Source organism: Peromyscus californicus, unplaced genomic scaffold, assembly GCF_007827085.1.
Source record: "Peromyscus californicus insignis strain IS unplaced genomic scaffold, ASM782708v3 Scaffold_17__1_contigs__length_78620276, whole genome shotgun sequence".
In the NCBI taxonomy this organism is placed as follows: domain Eukaryota; kingdom Metazoa; phylum Chordata; class Mammalia; order Rodentia; family Cricetidae; genus Peromyscus; species Peromyscus californicus.
In genome coordinates, this window is record NW_026294469.1 from 6,641,060 (window position 1) to 6,660,905 (window position 19,846).

General features: G+C 41.2%; 1 protein-coding gene across 2 annotated transcripts in view; it reads right to left on the minus strand.

Annotated features, from left to right (window-relative positions):
* The window catches only part of Chst9 (carbohydrate sulfotransferase 9), a 270,562-nt gene extending 251,294 nt beyond the window's left edge, over positions 1-19,268 (minus strand). For both annotated transcript variants that reach the window (XM_052741597.1, XM_052741598.1), the window contains exon 1: positions 19,073-19,268. The gene's annotated coding sequence lies outside the window, so the exon portion shown is untranslated. The remainder of the gene's footprint in view (positions 1-19,072) is intronic.
* Positions 19,269-19,846: the final 578 nt, after the last annotated feature.

Genomic DNA, 19,846 nt, shown 5'->3' on the forward strand with positions numbered 1-19,846 from the left:
AAATAAAACATGTTTTATGTGGTCTTATCTGTATACAATATTATTTTTTAAAATTTCCTCATCTGCTGATTTCAGAAACAACAAAATTCTGGAAGAGGTATTATGTTTAAAGAGATGTTGGCTTACTTATACCATATATGGTAGGTACTTACTTCTGTTAATGTTTAGATACACAGTATATCTTTGGGAGATTCTTTATTCTTCTTTACAGATTATCTAAATATTGCATTGACTGTTATATAATGTCTCTTATAAAAATGGTAATACTGCTTTCTATACAATAGTAAAACACTATGGCTAACATAAAACGCTATGAAACTCAAGTATGTGTATATTCTAGTATGAATATGATTTCTCTCTTACACGTGGTAAAGTGTGTGAGCCATGCACGCAAGAGTGGAACAGTCACATGCAGATATTGATTAAGTTCAATGTGCACCCATTGTTTTTCCTCTTGCTTTGTATGTTAAACCACATGTACTTATCTTACCCATTTCATACAGAAGCAACATAAAATACATCAGCAAAAGATATTCTAGGAATCTTGGCTTTAAAATGGATAAATGAAATCACAAAAGCCCTACACACTGGCAAAAATCATACAGTAAAAAATGTTTGGGATATTCTAATAACACAGCACAAAACAGTGATCATGTTAAAATGTCAAAGACATTTTCTAAGGTGGTTAGTGGGATACACACAGAAGCTTTCAATGATGATGGCAAACAAGGAAAGTAGTACAGAAGGCTGAAAACCAACGTTCCAGGGAGAAGCAGAAATGTTCAAAACCATATAAAGTGAGTAAAGCCCTGAGGAACACAGAGAATGCTTTAAAGTTCATAAACGCAAAGTTTTCAATGTTATTCATGCTTTCATTTAGTTAATTCAGTTAAGTAGCCAGTGAAGAGAGTCTGTAGTCAAATGAGTACAGGCCGACCACTTTCTTTTGTTTCCCTTCCCTCCTCAAATACCTCTAAAACAAAAATCAAGAAATTAGGGGGGAAAAGGGTTACAGAGACATAGATAAGGGAGGGAGAGATGCTTCTAAGAGAGATAATCACACATTTTAGAACGCGGATTGCTGGCGGAGGAGTGATAACTAACTTAAAAGGCTGTAAATGTAAGCCACATGCTTCGAGAGATAATGAGGAGATGCAAGATGCTGCCTGCAGTAAAACCCAGAAACTGTGCACTGGGCTTCTCAGGACCCTGTATTTAACAGAAAGAAATCAGATACCAATAAAAATCTCTTGTAAATGAAAAATGAAACCAAATGGAAAAGAAAAGTCATCAGAAAGGTTAGGAGATAAAGGGAATTCTCAGCAAATAGAGTAAAGGGACAAACAGATGTAAATGGACAAACAGATGTAAATGTCAAATGAAGAGAACAAAGAAATGAGACTGAGCTCACAGAGTCAGTGTCTAAGAACAGGACTTCCAGACAGTAAGGGCTGAGAAGGGAAAAGGAGAGATTGTTAGTTATATCCCGCAATGAACCTGTAGAGAAGGGATGGTCATGGGTCTCCAAATTTACAGAGGCCATTCTCAGACTTAACACAATTGATGACAAATGAATATATCAAGGGGGCATGAGCTTGCTAATTCAGAACACTGGGAAAAGGGAAATCTCACATTGCAGAGGAGGAGGATCAGAATGGCAGCCGTGAGATCTGTTAACAACAGCAGCGTCCGAACCTAGACCAAGGTGGTGAAACACAGATGAATTCTAAATTCTCAAGGAAAAGTGTGCATCATGGTATGTTAAATGTTAGCACGTCTTATCCAACTCTCCATCAAGAGCATATGCAAAATAATTGCTTTTAGACAAGTTTTCAGAAAAATTGCCTTCCTATAATCTTCATGAGAACCTTAAAATGCAAAAGGGCTAAGAGTGTCAGAAGAAATAGGGTGCAGGGATAGGGGAAAGGGCAGGAAGAGTTGTGGATGGTATGATGGTTGGTATTACTTGACCAAACTTAGAATTGCCAGACAAGGGAGTCTTGGTGAGGACTGTCTAGATCAAGTTGGTCCGTGAGCATGCCTATGAGGAATTTTTTTGTAGTTGAGTTGAGGCAAAAAGTCTTCGCCCACTGTGGCCAGAACCATTCCCTAATTCTCGGTCCTGGGCTTTGTGAGTTGAAAAAGGAAGCTGAGTAATAAGCACGTATGCACTCACTTCTCTCTGCTCTTGACCACGGATGTGATGTGGCAGCTGTTTGACGTTCCTGCCTCCTTGACTTCCCCACAGTGATGGACTGTGACCTGGAACTGTGAGGGTGTTTCATCACCGCTGGAGAAAGGAAACTAGGGCATCTGTGAGGAGAGGATGACTGCTCTGGGTGGACTGGGAGGATCTGGCTTTCACACTGAGAAGACCAGAGATCAGAGAGGCTGCTTGGAATAAAACTGGCCGTGTGCTGCTATTTTTCCTGAACACCTAGATAGAATACTTAGTTAATGATGAAGAGTTCTCTGGAGTCAATGATAAAGACTTAGAATCTTTTTTTTTTTTTTTTTTTTTTTTTTTGGTTTTTTTGAGACAGGGTTTCTCTGTGTAGCTTTGCGCCTTTCCTGGAACTCACTTGGTAGCCCAGGCTGGCCTCGAACTCACAGAGATCCTCCTGGCGCTGCCTCCCAAGTGCTGGGATTAAAGGTGTGCGCCACCACCGCCCGGCAAGACTTAGAATCTTAAGAACGTGTTAAAGTAGGACATGGAGGGAGGAGATTGCTGTACTTATATTAGGCACCTAAGATACCAACTTGATACAGGCATTAGCATCTCCTGACAAAACCAGGACACTTTAGCTTGACAATGGGTACGTGTGTACTCATTTTCTGCTATTATTCTTTAACTTGCCTTTATATCATTTTATTTGTGTATTAAGTAAAATATTTGATGTCAAAAATAGTGACTAGAGCTCAGAGACATGAGTTTATGGTGAGGCAAAGATTTTGTATTCCTCTGTGACACATGATGAAACTGCAGAATGTGAAAGAGTGAGAAAACTACTGAATTTTGAATTAACCAAGAAAAGCATCACAACATAAGCCAGTGATCATAAAACATGCCTGCCAAATCTCTAAAATCTGGATAAAAACAAGATAAGATAATAATTGACAAATGCATTGTTGAGCCTTTAGTTGAACATGAATTATTTTTAACAGAAACAAGAAAAGATGATTGAGATATCTACTCCCTGGGTGCTCCCCTGGGGGCTATCAATGTGGCAGAGCAAGGGACTGGTGGGCTGTGAAAGAATTCACCTTTAGAGTAGGCAACAAAGAGAAAGTTTTTTAATGCAGTGGAAGGGCCACCTGGGTGGGTACTTATAAGACCAATGTCTACTTTGGGACATGAAATTCTGTAAAATTCATATGGTAGTTCTAAAGGTCTATCCAGTGAGATTGGATCAACGAGAGCTTAGACATAAGTGGACTGTAGGAAAAGTCTATATTTTCCCGTTGAAACTCAGCGTAACTGGGGCTGTGTGGTTGAGAAACATAACATCTGTATCAACCATTTTTACTGGCTATTAGGTTGGTATCCCTGTTAAGGGTGCTGTAGGGGGAAATAACAAAAAGGCATGACCTGTAACTCACAACACAGTTACAGATTTCTGAATGTCTCAACGAGAGCCAGTGACAAGCTGGGGGAGGGTGCTTTAAACAAGACAGGTAGTGGAGCTGCAGGCAGGGTGGTACCCCACCCCTATTGCTTACTGTCATTGGTTTAAGAGTGGAAATGGCAGGTCAGTCAGAGACATGGGACAGGTACTGTGAGGGGCAGAGAGAGAAAAGAAGGATAAGCACACAAACACTGAGAAAGTAGAATGTGTGGTATGTCATCCCAGAATAAACTCCCTGACCGTGGAATCGAGCTAGTCACAGAACCGACACCTGAGTTCTGGTTTTCTTTAAGCAGAAAAATATGAGATTGACATAATAACACAAACATAACCAAAATATAAAATGAAGAAAGGGAGTGGGTGGACCCTATATCTTGATTTTATTTGTTTAAGATATAACGCAGCTGACCTTAGGTGGGAGCAGTGTACAGTCCCATGAAGTGTCATGAGTTTTCGGGGCTTATGAAGTATAGCTGCTCTGTGCTCATTTCACTGTGGATGTTTTTTCTAAGGAGTGAACACACCACAAAGGCAAAATCCAGTTGTTCAGTAATTTCCGTATGTAATGATGAGAGGAATGTCAAGGTCAAGATCAGGGATTTATATTTACTTCTGATAACTGAGGTTTTGAGTGTAGTCTAGCTTACCGTTGGTGACAGATTCACAGTGCTACTTTGACTTTGCAAATTCTCCTGTGGCTACATACTTTAATATGTGTACAAACAGCAAAGCACATTTCCCACTGCTTGTTTTATTCAACCTTTCTGAGACTTTAGGTACAATGACCTATTAAATATCATGAATGAAAAATAGCCACATACTTTGTCTAGAAGTCTGCATTCTGTTTGCAGGCAATTCAAATACACTTATAACATCTAGAATTATTTCCCCAGGCATGATCATTTCCATGGATTTATTATCAAAAGTTTCCATTTGTGCAAAGTCTTATTATCATATGTGTATATGCAATCACTTAGAGTACAAATAGCTTCTAGCTAATAATTACCTACACAAATTGTTTGCAGGGCTGTTTGCTTTTAATAGCAAATTCTATGTGGAAGTCTGCCTTCCTATAGCTATAAATTCAAACAACTTTTAACTTATTCATGGTCTTGGAACTTCAAAAAAATGAAATAAAATATTAACAGTTTAATAAGACCACTAAATTCAATTTCATCCAGTTCTCTTAAGTCTTAGAATTCTCTCAGTAGCACTATGGGTATTATTTTACTAAAGATATAAATATGAGCAGAGGGAGGAGAATGGGGCATGAGATTACCTTTGTAAGCAATCATTACCTTTGTTTGAAGATCAAGACTCCATGAAAACAGGTTCCTGCCTTATAACAATTTGTTGCTCTTTTGCCCTTATCAGAATAATATCAGCTCTAGACTGGTCACTGATATTTGAGTTCATAAAGCTTGAAAATCAGCTATGCATTTTTAGTATGAAGATCTTTATGGTGAAATTAAAGCAATATGGGTTGTGCATATCAAGGGAAAAGTTCTCACATATCTTTCAGAAACATTTTCTCTTTGTTACTATTATAATAATTTATGAACTATGGTATGAAACATAGCACAAACAGCTACCAATAGTCTTATAATTCATTTATTATGATGCATACTAAGATGTAAGTTGTGTGTCATGACATAAGATGGATGATGGATGCTTTCATTCATAGAGGACCACTCCATTTGCTCTGCTTATGTGAAAATTCCATGTGAAGGAACCCTAAATGTTACATTAGTACTAAGCAGTATTCCTAGAGAGTCCAGAACAGGAATATATTATATTATAAACTTTAACAGTAGGAGGAGGCATTTACATAATTATTTTAAAATTGACATTTTTTTCTCAAGAAGTAAATTAATTTCAAATTATATATACATGTGCATACACACACACACACACACACACACACACACACACACACACATATAAAACTTAGTTTGATGTTGAACTGGTCAAGTTTTTGTTGAGTAAATGGAAAGTATTTTGTAATTATTATGTTTGGTTTATTTTGCGTGTGGTGTGCATGTGTATGTATAAAGGAGCATGTGTCACAGCCTGCATGCAGAGGTCAGAGAACACCTTTTGGGAATAAGTTCGACTTTTCCACTTTCTGGGTCCTGGGGGCTGAATTCAGGTCATCTGGCCAAACAGCAGGTGCCTTTAGCCCCTGAGCCATCTCTCTGACTTGAGTGCCTTGGGGAACTGATGTTATTGGTGTTAAGTATATTATAGAATGTTGAATGAAGATATCCGATACTTTCAGAAATGGTACTAATTGGCTAAAGCACTTCTGTACACAACAGCTATGTGAAAATAATCTTACTTGTATAGTTGGCTGAGAACTGTAGAGTATTTCTCCCAGTTTGTATTTTGACAGATATCTAAAGCATAAACTTATCCATAAGATGAGGAATACTATGCAAGTTGTACCTACATTCAATAACTGTTTCCATTTTGCCATATTAGGTTGTTTCTTTTCCCCACATTTTAAAAACAATGGCTTGTCACTTTAAAGCAAGTGGAAGAGACCAAATGATTTCACCTCCAAATACATCTAGTTTTTGGAATGCCTCCAAAAGACATATTCTCCTATACATTCTTCCTAATGTCACTCAACAAATTTCATAGAGGTGCAATACTGTTATAGGTCCCATAGCTCAAGTTCACACCCCTCAATTATCTCTCTATTCTTCATTAAAACTTTTCTCTAAATCCAGAGTCTAATCAAGAAGGATGGCATACAGTCAACCACCAGGTCCCTTTTAATTCTGTATTCTCCTCCAGGTTTCTTATTTTTTAAAAGTGGCATTCACATTTTTTAAGTAGTGGGTTGTATTGGCGAACACCTATGAATTTGAGTTTTTCTGAGTATTTGTGATAACTGGATCCTGGTTAACCTTTGTGTTTTGACAGTATTCTGAAGAAGAGTTTGCTCTACCACTGGAGATAACAGGTTTGACCACATGGTTAAGTTGATAGATGTCTGAAGGAACTTTCTCCTTTGTGATCAAGAGGCCAGCTGAGGGGCTGTCTGAGATAGTGGGGACATTCTGTTCCAGGAAACCATTCACCCAACAATGGAACACTTGTTAATACTGTTGCAATAGTGGTTACAAAAGTTGTTTCTTTAATTCTATTGTACAATGACCTGCTGTATGACTCAGTAAAATGGAGATTGCTCACTCTACCTTTCCCCAATCTGCCCATGCTCACACTGCGGGCTCCTGGATTTTTTTTCTTGAGTAATGTACTCTAATTCTTGATACACATTATAACTTTCCACACTCAGAAGATCCCAGATTTACCCAGTGAGAGCCCATTATGTCTGGCTCTTATGTCCCTTTGATGTCCTGTCATCAGTTTTGAGCAATTTCTTTCTCAAGTGACGCCCAAAACACTGAGAGTGAAGAGAGATAGAAAAAGAGTATGCTACTTGGGGAGGTTATAAAGGAAATGAGTGAGGCCTCTTAGATCACAAGCATTTTCTAATTTTTTTAGTAGATTATGTAGGTGGTATACGTGTGTTTTGATGTGTAGTGTGGTGGTTTGACTAAGAATAGCCCCCATAAGCTCGTATATTTGAATGTATCAGGGAGTGGCACTACCTGAGAAAGATTAGGAGTGTGGCCTTGTTGGAGGAAGTGTGTCACTGGGGGTGAGCTTTGGGGTTTCAAAAGACCAAGCCAGGCCCAGTGTCTCTTCCTGCTGCCTTCAGATCTGGATGTAGAAGTCTCAGCTACCATGTCTGCCTGTGGGCCACCATGCTACCTACCCTGAGTATTATTAAACCTCTGAAACTGTAAGCAAGCCCCAATTAAATGCTTTCCTTTAAAAGAGTCACTATGGTCATAGTGTCTCATAATAGTAATAGAACACTGGCTGGCTAAGACATGTGATATATGTGCAAGAATGGCCACTTACAGGGATAAATAAATGAATCCCCAGTCAGCACTTATTCAGGAAGTGTTTGCTTTATCTAATTCTGAGGCAAGTACTCTATTATATTACTTTTCTAGGAATACAACAAGCATCAAATTAGATGAGTCCGTACCTTAGTGGCTAATAAGTCACTCTAGTGAATGGGATACTGAAGGATATGGATACATAACTATTGAATATTTATGCATACAAATGTATGTATTTATGTGTTTGTGTGTAAATGCACCTGATGAGGGATTTGGCTCACTCCAGGAGCTGGCATGTGACTTGCTATATTGAAATCCTTAACTAATAATGAATCAGGCACTCTCTGGGCATTGTGCTCAGATTGTGTGGGGATGAGAAAGAGGCTGGTGAGCTGGAACAAGTAGAAGCCAGTCAGACAGCTGGGGCAGAGGGTGAGTTGTGAAGAGATGGGACTACAGGAGTTTAACCTCGCTGGACTTTAAGGAATCAGTTTTGATCTTTGCCATGAACAAAGTCGTGGCGCTCTATGTAAGTGATGTGCGCAGTCAGAGGAGTGAGAACTATCTTTGCACTGGGGAGAGCTTTGTCTGTCCCTGACTGGAGGTGTGGCAATTCCAGATCATGTCTGAAACCTTGATTGATCTTCTGCAATCTATGTGACGAGTGATAGCTTCGATTTCAGTGGTGACCGAGGCACGTTTGGGGTGTACTGTGGGAGCAAATCTCAAGAAGATGAACTTGATGGTGGCTGGGGGAGACTGTCAAGGCTGGAACCCAGATTTGGAGTTTCGGAGGTTTGTGTGAAGGACAGAAGGGAAGATGTTCCATGTTTGATTTGGGAAACTTATAGAGGCTTTCTGAGCTATGCTTATGGGTTCCAGAGTATTCTATATTAAATATACACTGACAATTCATGAACTTCTTGTTGAACAGCACTTGATATCTGTGTGTGTGGAAAAACCCCCAAAGAGCCAAATTTCTGAGGTTCTAAACTGATGATCTTTGGCACTTGGGAGCTAAGTGATGTCCAAGCTCATTTCTTCTCTGAATGCTGCTGTAATTTCCCAATCTTCAACTTTGAAAAAAAAATAACTCTGCCAGGGTTTTCATCAAGTGATACATATAGAGGCTCAAGTTGTGAAGTGTTATGGAAGTACAGATGGCTACTTCACTATTTGATAATTACGCATCTTGGGCTCCATATACCCCGAGCAGGGAAAGCCACAGCGGTTCGTTCAGCTGCCTCCAGCCTTACAGAGCTGGTCACAGAGCAGCAATCCCTGACGATAAACGTTCCTAGCTGAGAAAAAGTGAAAACGACACAAGGAAGAACCTAACAGGGTAGAGGGAGCGCACTCTCAGTCCAAAGGCGTCACTCATCAGTATGCTTTATCGTTTTTTAATTTTATTATAGGAGTGCTTGGCCTACATGTATTTCTTCATTCCAGATGTGTGCCTGCCGTCACATAGGTGCTGGGAATTGAACCCAGGTCCTCTGAGGAGTACCACCTGTTTTTCTTTCTTTTCTTGTTTGATTTTTTTTGAGATGGGGTTTTTCTGTGTAGCCCTGGCTGTCTTGGAACTTGCTCTGTAGACCGGGCTGGCCTCAAATGCACAGAGTTCCACCTGACTCTGCCTCCCAAGTGCTGGGCATATGTGGGGATATTTTATTTGCACGTTAATAAATAAAGTTTGCCTGGAGATCAAAGGAAATAGCAAACCATTTTAAGTAAACACAAAAGCCAGGCAGTGGTAGCACATGCCCTTAATCTGATCATTTGGCAGGCAGGGTCTCTGTGTGTTCAAGGCCACACTAGGGAATAGAGCCAAGCGTGGTGACACATGCCTTTAATCCCCGTACCAACCATAGAGACCTGGAGGTCTGTACAGATAGGCAGTGAGGTAGCTGGGCTAAGAGTCAATGAGAGGGCAGAACAGCAAGGCAATAAAAGCCTGGGTAGACAGGAAGTCGTAGCATTTTGGGAAGCTGCAGTGCTGGTGAGGTAAGGTTGGTTGATCGCTCTCACTATGTCCCTGATCTCTAAGGCTTTCATCCCTATATTTGGATCCATGTTTTTTATTTAATAAGTCTGCTTGGAAATTCGGCTACAGGAATAAAGGCACGTGCCACCATGCCTGGCTAAGTACCAAGGGGTTTTAACCGCTGAACCATCTCTCCAGATTCTGTCTTGTTTTTAGTATTAGAGAAATTGATCTTTGCAAAAATAAATAAATTGCCTACATTTTGCCTTTCTATTTAAAGAATCCTGTTGGGAAACCCAAATGTATTTAGAAATATGTTTCTAAACTTCAGTACCTTTATTTTCATTTTGAACTTAACTTTTAAGGTAAAGGACTAAGACCATTTTTTGTAAGACTTCACAAATGATGTTTACTTAAAACAAACTGACCCTACTTTAATTTTTTCTGGAGTCAAAATGAGGGAAGAAAATGACAGAAATGACGCTGGACTGAGTGGACTTAGGGACTTCCTGGTCGTAAAACTATTGGAAGAGTATCATGTTCTTGGATGAACAGTCCTCTCTCTCTCTCTCTCTCTCTCTCTCTCTCTCTCTCTCTCTCTCTCTCTCTCTCTCTCTCTCTCTCTCTCGTTTTCCCATTTTCACTAACATCAGCAGAAGATTCTGAGATGTCCTCATCATGCAGGACAGGCGTTTTCTTTTTCCTAATTTACGTTCCATAGAGTTCAACCGAGAGTTAACACTGCATTTCTACAGGAAACGGGGGTCTTGTGAATGCAGTGATGGGCTGCCTTGTGTCTGTTCATTCTGGCAAAGGTTATTCTCTTAAATCACAAAATTAAGAGAAGAGGAGAGGTAGGATGGCTGACTTTCATAATCCTTGCTTTTATTCCACCCACTACCCCCCCACACACAAAAACAGAACTTGAAATGGCAGATACCCCAATAAATTTCACTGCCTCTGCATGTCTTCCTCGAATGACAGAAGGACCTCTTCCACTTAGCACCCCACAATCCCACAGAGCAACTCCATCCTTCTTCAACTCCCACTGTACTGCTGTACCCACATTAGAAACTGTAACAAAAATAGAGCAGAGTTAGGGGTCAATCTGATGCTGAATTGAGCCATTCAATTGACTAAGAATCAATCTTCCAGGACTAATGAACTATACACGGCAAAACAGCCATAGGGCAAACTGTGTTCTGTACCATGGCTGCATCTCTTTTGTAGAAGCTGCCTCTCAGATGGGGAACCATGGCCTTCAGTGTAGTGAATCTAGGGCTCTGTTAGAGCAATTGGTTACCCACGTACACAGAGAGACACATCATGACCTCCACCCAAGTGCTTCTGTTTTATAGAGAGTAAGATATACAATTTTCTGAAAGACACATCAAAGTGGGAGTATCTATGGAAACAAATACCTTATAATGTGGTCGTTTAGTCAAATTTGCTTGCTTACGTCTAATACTGATATGACATTCCATATTAACTCCTCATTCTCACAAGTAGATTTATATATGGTCGTAGAGAAAGACTATCAGAAGTAAGAACATTTGAAGTTTATTCCTTGCTTGTATCTGTGATCTTACGTAACTGTATATTACATGTATGTCTGCACACCTACATACACACACACACTCACACACACATCTTCAATACCCCTTAAATACTATATTTTTGCAAAGAGAAAATAAGTTGGCATGCTTTTAGGGTATAAACATTGCAAAGATTAAATAGCTGAAGCAGACAATGAAATTCTATAATCTCCCAACTCCTATATTCTAGCATGGACACATTTATTTCAAGCAGTATAACAAAATTCTAATTCAATAGTTCATTTCAGTTAGCAATAGATTTTGGCCTCTGCTATAAGCATTCTTCAAAGTATTATATATTATGTGTGACTTCTAATATTGGACTAGTGCAATTTCTTATTTGCATAAGCATATTTTAAGAACATTAAAAAATTCAACTTTAATAACATTTCTTTCCTGTTTCTACTTTCTAAAATTATATACATATATAAACAAATATAATATAACTACATATACACAGAATTTGTGTATAAATATATATTGTTCATATTAAATATATGTATTTAATCTATATTTCATATATATATGAAAGCCCTAAATGCTCTCTAGAGATATGCATTTAAACAAGGTTAATGCTTGAGAAAATGAAAATATTAGTCCATTTATACACTAGTAGTCACCACTCAAAGTTAAATACAAATAAGTAGATTCCTAAGAAAAGTAAGTACCAGAGGAGAATTTTTATAAATGTATCACAGAAGCAAAGTCAGAACACAAGCCTGAGTTAGAAGACAATGATATCCATGGCTCTGATACATTGAGGTCAGGACACCAGTGAGTGAGTGAGTGGGTTGATCCCACTTAACGGAAGTGTAAACAGACAGGGGCAGCATGGGAAATATCTCAGCCTACATAATGACCCTGTTTCTCTAGCTCTATGGCCCTTATCAGGGCCAGTGTCACCCCTTGGGAATATTTTAGGAAGGAGTGTGTACCCTCAGAGGAGTCAAGGTTTGAGTCAGGTGAGCAGTGGCTTCTGCTTTTCAGTAGGAGGTCATGGGGGCTGACAGAATACAATTCCCCAGATACTTCAAGCAATTGCACATGTATCTCTGAACTGTACTTCTGAATATCAGATCATGGAATGGTGCCTGCCATAACTAAGAATTTGCTAAGAAGTTCAACCAAAGCCTAACAATTAATAGGAATGTTGTTAGAGTATAGAGTCACTTGGTGTACTCTGTCTCCTGACTCTGAGCACAAAGAGTATAACATAACAGAAATGGAAAGAAACAACCGAGCTAAATCAATTGTTTTCATTTCATCAGAGTTTTATTTGTCACAAGCACCATGGAGGTAAATGGCAGAACCCTTTGAAGTAGAGTTTATATCACTAAGTAATGCAGCGAAAATGCTCTGTGGAGCTCTCAGAGTTATGGAGGCAATGGGTTAAGAACGTTCACTCTCTTATTTGCAAAAACAAGTCCAGATTGATTTTTTTGGTCCCAACTGTCAGTATTTGACTTGGCAAATATTCCCTATCTGACAATAATAACTACTTCCTTCTTCCTGCTCCACGCAGTTAAGTCTGCTCATGGTTAATCTACCTTTACTTCAGTCTACCTCATTGGCTCATCTTCCTGGCTTTCTTACACTTCATTGCATCTAGTATTTATTCATCTTAAATTCGGGTTTATTATGTGCGTATCTATAATAGTGCACATGCACGTCCACAGCTCTGGCTCTACTCTGTGTCCTACTGAAGTCATCTCTAAGCAGCACAGAGAAACACAAATCACAAATCACTGTTGTCCTTGGGTCCCTTTTCATTATTGATACTTTCACTAACTGTATTAGTGCAAATTACATTTTAGAATATTAATAAAGTAACACAAATCTTTGTTTTTATAAGAAGGGAGACTAAGTACTGAGGACCAAGTCTGATGCTGTGACCGCTTGGTGTTTGACAGATGACAGCCAATCAAACCTCTGCCTTCATCAACACCTCTGCACCATTTCACTTCGTAACCACTGCTGACCAATGATACTGTTGCAGCCAGAGAGCATTAACACCCGTCCATAGCTTTGCAGTTTACTGTGACTGGGTTGGAAAGAGTCAGAGTAGGTGTCTCATTTCTGCTCAGCTACTCACTACCAGTGTGGCCTTCAACTCACCATGATCCCTCTGGGCCACCATCATTTCCTTAACTATTAAATTAAAATAAATTATTTTTAAAGTCTATTCAGCTCTGTGAAAAAAATGTATAATTTGCATTCTAATACATCAGCATTGACCAGGAGAAATCAATTCCCATAATAAATTTATTATAAAATATATCCTGTAGGTTTCAATTTTTATGTTTCTAACCACAGTATTTCCCTTAAAATACTCATTCTAGTCTGGTCTTTAAAAAATGGCATGCCTTATAAAACCCGAAATGTATCCCTCCACGATTAGCAGTAAGCACCTTTATTCTGAGGACATAGCCTCCATTCTGAAGGCTCCATCTCCTCTATTGCCATTCTCTCCACGTTTATAAAAGCCACAATTTGGCTGTGAATTCTTGCAATAAAAATGATCTTATCTGCTTTTCCAATCATATAGTTTTGGCATTTCTAACCTTTGACACAGCAGTTTCCTGATCCTTTTGAGTCCACAGGGTCGGCGACTCCACACAGTCTATATGCAGCTAAACACTGACTATAAACAAGGCATTTACTGCAACTGCTGTGTGTGAATCAGCTTCTTGTTCAAGAAACTATTTCATCCACAACCAATTTTGCCCTAGAGCTTTTGGAAAACACAATAGAAATCTGTTAAATTGGCAGTCTTGCTGAACTTCAACTATTTTATCTAACTGGGTCCACGTAACAGTGGACACTTGAAAGCGGCCCGTTGACGAAATGTGGTTTTGATTTGGAACATAGGTACAGAGATCAAACGGGCAAAATCGCTTATTCGGATGGCTTCTTGCTGCTGCTGCTTCTGCAAATTCCTCCACAAGGCTTAGAGATGTCACTCAACACCACACTCAGGTGTGGGCTTTAGGAAAGCACTGAAAAATTCAACTTTGTGAGGCCTATAAATTAACGTGTGTCTACTTAGCTTCCATAAACACTCATTATGATTTTTCACATCACATTCCCAGCCTCTGTTAGTTGTGAAATGAGACTCACTTCTCCCATTTTGACTAAGCCGCTCTTCCCTGGGGGCTGAGGGGACGGCTCAGTGGCCCAAGCGCTTGGGGTGCAAGCACCGAGTTCCAGCACTCGAGGAAAAAACTGGGAGCGGAAGTCCCTGCCTGTAATCCCAGCTTTGGGAGGTGAGGACAGGCAGTTAGTTCCTCGGAGCTCACTGACCAGATAGAACCAGTCAGTGAGCTCCAGGTTCAATGATTAGCTCAGAAAATAAGGTAGGGAGCAATAGAGGAGGCGCCAGTGTCACCTCTGGCCTCTGTGTGTTCACCTCCACACATATATGCACACATGCATATAACACACACACACACACACACACACACACACACACACACACACACACACAAAACAAACAAACAAACAGCAACAACAACAAAAACCTTTCTCATCTTTCCAGGAATATATCCAACACTTAACATGTCCATTACATGACATACAATACAATCTTGATTATCTTGCTGTGAATTATACATAATTCACTGGAAAGTTTTTGTTCCAGATTTGGTTATTTCTGTCACCCAGCTTGTTCCTGGGCAAGGTGCCCACGTACCCTACCTCCTTAGAAACTGGTTTTGGTGTTTGAGGCATGTAAGCTCATTTTGAAAATTAACCTAAACAAAAACAAAATTAGAAAGGCAACTTGCCCACAGTAACAATGGGAATCTGTTTCAAGCCAACCACGTAACATATTCTAAAGACAAACACAAATGACTTTTTAAATAACCATGATTTTAGATTATCTTTTCCTGTATTCTTCTCATTAAAATGAATAATTCAGAGTACCTACTATAGATGGTAAAACAGCTTCCCCTCAATAATTCATTTTTAGTACACCAAAAAATAAGAGGTAACACATTCTTATGTAAGAAACAAAGATTTAAATTAGACCATATTTTTAAGGGCAGCTTTATGTTCGGAATTATCTATAGTTTGGGTCTATTCTCTTCAGTGCACTGCTCCTTCTAAGCTAAAACCTTATGATCTTCAAAATAAGCATAATCCGTAGTCTATGGGAACAAGAAGCCCTGTCCTGGACTTTCCTTATTCCTCAGGTATTTAATATTTGCAATCTGAGCAAAATCACCATTACCTTTTTCCTAAAAATCATGAAACTAATTCGGAGTACTGCATCCAGATCTGAGTTAAAGCAATATTTCTAACATTTTGTCTATCCTGAGGATTAATTTTGAGTGATAAATAATCCCAAAGGTTTGGAGGGATAGGACAATTACTGAAGTGTATGAGCATGTGTACACACACACACACACACACACACACACACACACACACACACACACACACGTGGACACACACACACACACACGTGGACACACACACACACACACGTGGACACACACACACACGTGGACACACACACACACACACACACACACACACACACACACACACACACCATACAGCTTTGAATCAACAGTTTTTATTTTCTAAGTCTTATAAATAAACATGGGGCTGATGAGATGACTTACAGTAAAATATGATTCTGTGCAAAAAGTAGCCCACAGTGGTGCAACCTTGTACTCTCAGGACTAGGAGAGGAGTGCAGACAGACAGATACGGGGCTCACTGGCAGGTCAGCTAAGCCTAACAGAGAGCCCTGAGCCAATGAGAGACCTAGTCTCAAAAAACACAGTAGATGAAACCTCAGGAGGAACAAGCTCCTAGAATGTTCTCTAGCTTCCACTTGCATGTGTATACATGCACACACACTCTCACACACAAGGTGCACCTGCACACACACTCTCACACACATATCCACAAAACACTTTCTAATATTTGAGTTATAGAACAACTGCTCCAAATTGGGAATTGGATGGTGGAGGGATTCAAAAGCCTCATATCTCTCTCAAATGGTAACATGTACAAAACAGAGATTGTTGGTCCATATGACAGTTCAGTGCATGATGATTCATTCAGATAAAAAACAAAAATATAACCTACTCTATCCATAAGTCAGCTTTTGTAAACTACCCTATGTCATTCATGCATGCTAATATTTGTAGGAGAAATACTATGCATTATTTAGGTCTATCTATGGCTGTGTGTGTGTGTGTGTGTGTGTGTGTGTGTGTGTGTGTGTGTGTGTGTTGGCAGTATGGTGGATGGAATAAGAATGGCCCTATAGGCTCATATGTTTAATACTTGGTCCCAGGTGGAGGAAACTGTTTGGGAAGGGTTAGGATGTGTGGACTTGTAAAAGAAGGTGTAACACAGGGCTGGCTTTGAGGTTTCAGTAGACTGGTGCCATTCCCAGTAAGCTCTCTGCTTCTTGCTTCTGGATCGAAGTGTGAACTCTCAGCTAGCTGTTCTCACTGTCAGGCCTTTGCTCCGTCATCATGGACTCTAACCCTCTAAAACCATAAGCTCAATTAAATGCTTTCTTTTATAAGCTGCTTTGGTGCTTTATCACAGCAATAGAAAAGTAAGTGACATGGGGTTTGAGTGTGTGTTGTGTATGCATAAGGGGAAGGTCAGGGGGTAGCTAGTGGAGTCTGTTCTCTCCTGCATATAGGTCTTGGTAAATGACCTGAAGGTCATCAAGCTTGGCAGCAAGCTCCTTACCCCCAGTGAGCCATTCCTCTCTCCTTATGTCTATTTAGTTAAATGTCTGGACTATTACATTAGTTTTCTATTTTGTAATTTTTCTCCAGGAAGATGGTACACCCAGGAGGCAATCACAATCGCTCTTAGAGACCAAGGTATGTTTCACTTATGTCTGCAGAGCACCAAATGATGCCCATTGTAACCATGAAGGAACTCATATCACCAGGAGGATCCTATAGCTGGATTAATGTCCAACTTCTCTAGTAGCAAAAGATGGGAGTACAAACAAACAGTTAGACTCTCCTGGAGTATATGTTAACATTGTCAGATGACTCAAGACTTTTGATTTCTTCATTGGTTGAAACCAAAGGCTTATTGGAAAAAAGTAGCAGCCTGACAACTTGGGTCAAACTTGATACCAGTGTCAGCTTTGGGGATGCTCATGCAAAGGTGTGAAATGAGTACGTGTGCCTGAACACCCTTGGGAATATACTATTGCACTGTAAGGGAATGGGAGAGAACAGATGGTTGGGGATGATTTAAAATATGTATTTTTGGACTGTCACCAAGCCCCTGTATCACACAATATGATGTTCAGTCAGTAAATACCAAATCTATATGCAAGGTACTCATTTCTGAAGGAAACTACCACCTCCATGGAGATGATAAAAAGCAAATGAGATAATAAAAAAATTCTTCTCGTTCTTTTCTAGGTGTTTGATAGGTACTGTTTCTTATTGAATGTATTCAATCAAAATGTTTCCCATTTGATGATAGCTTAATTTCCCCCTCAATTCCTAACCAACTCCAATTGTCCAGGTATCTTGTCTGAAAGCTTTGGGTAGAATTACAAATTTGTCCCATCTTAAATGGATTCATCTTGACTGGAGTGCTTCATCTAATAAGCAATAGTAAAATCTGATAGTTGGGTACTTTTGCCCGTGGAAAACAATGATGTTCTTCTTATCCTCAATTTGGTAGACAGGCATATGGTGTTATGATTACACCCGGGAAGTGGCAGGTGGCAGGGCCATTGAATCAGGCAGACAGAGAGACATTAAATATGGTCACACTGTGCTTTGTGTGAGTCTACAAGAAGTCCATGTTCTTTAAGCCAGCAGGAACAGGAATAGTAATACACTGCATATAGTAAATAAAATTGCATAGAGCTAGAATAATGTAATGTTTGGGGTTAAAGAAGAAAAATAGATACTGATTAATTACACTATATTAATCACCAGAAAGGAAAAACAAACAAACACAAAAACCAAAAAACAAAAACCCTCAAAAAAGGAAATTTCCTACTAAACACCCACAAGGTTTTGGTTTGGACCCCTTAGTACTATGGAGTGGGAGAGTCGTTCACAGAAACACACTCTGTGCCTTTTCCATCCACCCCTTTCAAAACCTTGGGACTGATTCAGGCACAATTGTGGGAGGATTGGGGGCGGCCCACTGGGATCTGAGGATGAGGTGCCACAGCTGTAGACTCCACACGTGGGAACTTAGTGGGAAACAACCCCTGTCAGGCATCAAACATAAGTAGCGCTTAGTCTTTCTGTAGAAACATGCTGGCGGGCAGGATGTTCAAACCAGGCAGAAGAGGGGTGGGGAATGGCGCGAAGGGACCCCCCACCACAGTGGTGGAAACGCTACACTCCTCCTCCCTTCCCTGCTTCACACCTGAGGCTCACTGTGCCCTCTCCACCCCTCTGCTCAGTCACCATCCAGCCCCGTCTTGGAAACTTCCCTCCCACCTGGCCCGCAGTCTCTGCAGTGTCGCTCAGAGTTTGGGGCCAGTGCAAAGGTGTCACCAGGGCAGGGACGCTCATCTTCCAACCAAACAAGCCAGAGGCTGGACAAACCGGCGCTAGGAAACTCAACACTCTCTCCTCGGGTGTCCTGTTTCCAAGCTCTACCTGTCCCCACGCGGGTGTGTCAACAGAACCCTGGAGTTCACGGTGCCCCTCTGGGGCCCGGGGGGTGGGGTGGGTAGGAGTCCAGCCCCAAGTAGCTACTAAGTTACCCCTGAGCACTTGCACGCCTCTTCCTCTTCTCGCTCCTTGCACGTCCAACAAAGTGGATTGAAGTGGTCTGCAATGCCCCAAGATGCCACCCTCAGCCCCAGGGGTGATAAAGCCACAAAGGGACCATGCAGGTCTCGCCCACCCAGAGCCGCGCCCACCGCGGTGCCCAGAGGTGCCCCGACCCCGGGTAGAGCGCATCCCCTAGCCCCAGTGCGGTTACCTCGGCATCCGTCCCCGGCGTTTTCCAGGTACCGCTCGGGCAGAGCGGGCTGAGGAAGAAACTTGCCCGCGCTCCGGGGCAAACTCTCCGGGACGTCTCGGCGCCCGGTGCGGGAACGGAGCACCAGGGGAGCAGAGCAGCGCGGGGCCCCGCAGATCGCTGAGCCGGGCGGGCTGGGGCTGCGGCGCCGCCTACGAGCCCGCCCGCTCCCGCCGCCGCCAGCCGCGCCCCCGCCGCCCCGCAGCTCCGCCTCCCGCCTTTTATCTCCCTCCCCTCTATCCCCGCAGGCTCCCGCTCAGCCCGAGTCCCCCTGTCGCGACCCCAGGTGCGTCCCGTGGCCTAAGTGACTTCAGGCTCCCCAGCAGACAGAAGCCCTTGCCTTGTCCTTTCCGAATGCACCTTTGCTCTTCTCCGGGTTGGTTCCTTCTGTCCTTAGGGCTTCGACAAACAGTCCTGAAGGACAAGTCAATAGGTTATCTCAAAACACTGACTGCAAAGTCTTCAGGATGTCTCCGGTTTGAGCAGGGGTGTGTTTGCTTGCCTCTGTGTTCATGAGTAGCAGCGCAGTCAAAGTGCTTTTAAGTACAGGATGTGCTTTGAGGGACTTCAGCAGCGAGTTTGTGTGAAGTTGTCATTGGGAATATCTGAGACCCAGTGGCTCTCGGGCCATGCCTGTCAAACTCGGACAAGCTGGAGCTGGCAGCTTGTGAAGCGCTTTGGAAGGAACAAGACTACGGTAAATTTTTTTCTTATCATTAAGAATAAAGTATATTG